Genomic DNA, 2,587 nt, shown 5'->3' on the forward strand with positions numbered 1-2,587 from the left:
TCTTTCTAAAGTCTCCAGGAAATGTCTACCTGTATTTTTAGTGCTAATATTTCCTAGGTTTTTTTAACTATATAGTAAAGAGGTGTTAATAATTAATTATTAAAATTACTGTATTAATCAACACCTCTTGTGCACTTATGTAAATAAAATCAGTCAAAAAGAAAAAATATGAAAGTAATGAAAAAAATCACAAAATTGTTAAGTAACTATATTTCACTAAATCTGTGCCTAAGGAAGAGAAATAAACCAAAGAAGGAATGGGAAAAAGTGAAACAAACTGTCATCTCATCCTCGTCTCCCTTATCTTTCATCATAACATATTATATCCCAACACATAACACACGCAACATATTCTAGCATACTAAAGTCCAAAAAATATCTTACATTCCTCAAGCCTTGCATATTGAGAATCATGAAAACCAGAAAATGATAAGACTTTTGCATACTGAAGTAAGAGATGTCTTGTTTAGTTTTGTCAAATCTTACTTAAATTTCATATCATCAAAATCTATGTTTTCCAATTAACAAACTTGAGGTTTTGCCTTTAAATTCTGCCTGAATATACTTTTATTCAGAGGAGCAATGTCATAATAATTGGTGTCCCTTGTAAGGACTCAACTAAAAATTTAACTCACTGCTCAAATATGTCTTTGACACTATTTATTAATAATTATTCAGAATAACACGCACAAAAGCAGATGCTCCTTCCATAATCTAGTTAGGCCGACCAAGTTTGTGCTGTTCTTTTAATGGTAGTGGGTAAAAGATGCATTCATTCACCTTCCACTAAGGGGATATTCCAACACATTTCAGGCTTTAAAAACTTCACTGAAGTACAAGCCTTTGAAATTTAATTGGCTTTCTCTGCAACCTCTGGTATTTTGTATGTTCCTACAGTATCTATGATACCTGCCTTGTAAGCGCAACATATTCTATCAGCAGGACATCAACAATATAATAAACCTGTATGAGACCTTGGTCTTGAGAGATGATCACCTGCCCTGTAAACTCAATAGGGACAGCAGAGGAGTAGATAAGACAGATGGGAGAGTGAAATTTTACTGCCATACATGCTGGGTGAGAACATATTTTACTACCTTTATCTGTTTGTTGTTTGCAGGGGTCAAGGTGGGAGCATGTTGTCCAGATTGCAGGCTTTTTACCAGTTATAATCAGGAACTATTTTAATTTTCTTCGTGAATCATATTTTGAACACAATTCCATTTAGCATCATATCTGATTAGGTTTGTAATCCTATGCCATTTTTACTAGAATACTCTGTGTTTTGCTCAGGAGGAACCAGTGAATTAAAAGGATATTGGAAGGAATCACTACTGTTGCAGTTTAGTCTTTGATTGTGGGACCAATCTCTGTAATTCACCCAAGGGGCATGAAACTCTAATTCACAATGTTGCTTTTGGTTCACTCTTCTGGTAAGGAGGGATTAAGCCAGGCCTTTTCTTCACACAGTAGCTGTTACTCCGTTTGTCAGATATGGTTTGCCATATCCATATGTTCCAAATGCTTGGTCAAAATCTGGAAACATACCTACAACACAAAATCCAAAGGATACAGGTTTAAATGATTGTGTGAAAACTCCACTTATCTGATCTCTGATCTCCTAGCTAAAGCATTCTGTGTCCAGTTCAAGGCATTATCCCATAAATTCTGAACGCTCTTGTGCCATTTTCTCGAGCACAGAGTTGCTTTACGATCTGACTGCTGGGATCCTTGGAGATGGTGTGGAGAAAGATTTGTAATCTTCTAATTCAAATAATACTCAGCGTGCTCCTAGGGCAATACTGACCCCAGTTACCAGAATTAGATCCTTGGTTTTCTTTCCTCTTTCAGATCTTAACCTTTTAATTCCTCATTAGTGGTTCTTTGATGCTTTTAAGAGAATGTATTTATATATTTTGTCCTGATTTTTTACTCTTTATCAAAAGTTTAGTCCAAAAGTACAAAATTTACTTAAATTATCTACTAGCCATCTCAAGAATCTTAAAATTGGACTATAATTGGAATTTTTTAAAAATACTATTTCAGAGGATTTAACTATATGTACCATATTGAATCCTCTCAAAAAAAAATTGTACATCTCTACGTGGACTTCATAATTTTAACTATTTAAATAAATGTTACCTTTTTATTCAAATAAAAGCGTTCTTCATGTTTCCCAATAGTATTTATTGGGATTTGATAGTTTTGTTTTTTATGAAAGGAATCACCTTTTTTATACTACATTTTTAAGTAGGTTTTGTTTTTACATAAATTATCTTACCCTCTCTTTTTACTAAATTTTATTTGGGATAGAAGAATAAAACTATATCACATGCTGGGGTAGCTTGGTGGCTCAGTCAGTTAGCATCCAACCGTTGATTTCAGCTCAGGATATGATCTCATGGTTCCTGCTCAGGATTCTCTCACTCCCTCACTCTCTCTGCCCCTCCCCCACTCATATTCTCTCTCTCTCTCTCTCTCTCTCTCTCTCTCTCTCTCTCTCTCAAAACTAAACTAAAAAAAAAAACTATATCACATGCTATATTCAGCTATGTCCAAATGGTTTATAATTTGCACTGTAAAAAAA

General features: G+C 34.2%; 1 long non-coding RNA gene across 1 annotated transcript; it reads right to left on the reverse strand.

Annotated features, from left to right (window-relative positions):
• Positions 1-1,381: 1,381 nt before the first annotated feature.
• LOC115285385 lies at positions 1,382-2,377 on the reverse strand. The gene is made up of 2 exons (XR_003905503.1): positions 2,282-2,377; positions 1,382-1,548 (listed from the first exon to the last, which is right to left on the reverse strand). It is a non-coding gene; the product is annotated as an uncharacterized LOC115285385 (long non-coding RNA).
• Between the last annotated feature and the right edge of the window lie 210 nt (positions 2,378-2,587).

This window comes from Suricata suricatta, chromosome 1, assembly GCF_006229205.1.
Source record: "Suricata suricatta isolate VVHF042 chromosome 1, meerkat_22Aug2017_6uvM2_HiC, whole genome shotgun sequence".
NCBI classification, from domain to species: Eukaryota; Metazoa; Chordata; class Mammalia; order Carnivora; family Herpestidae; genus Suricata; species Suricata suricatta.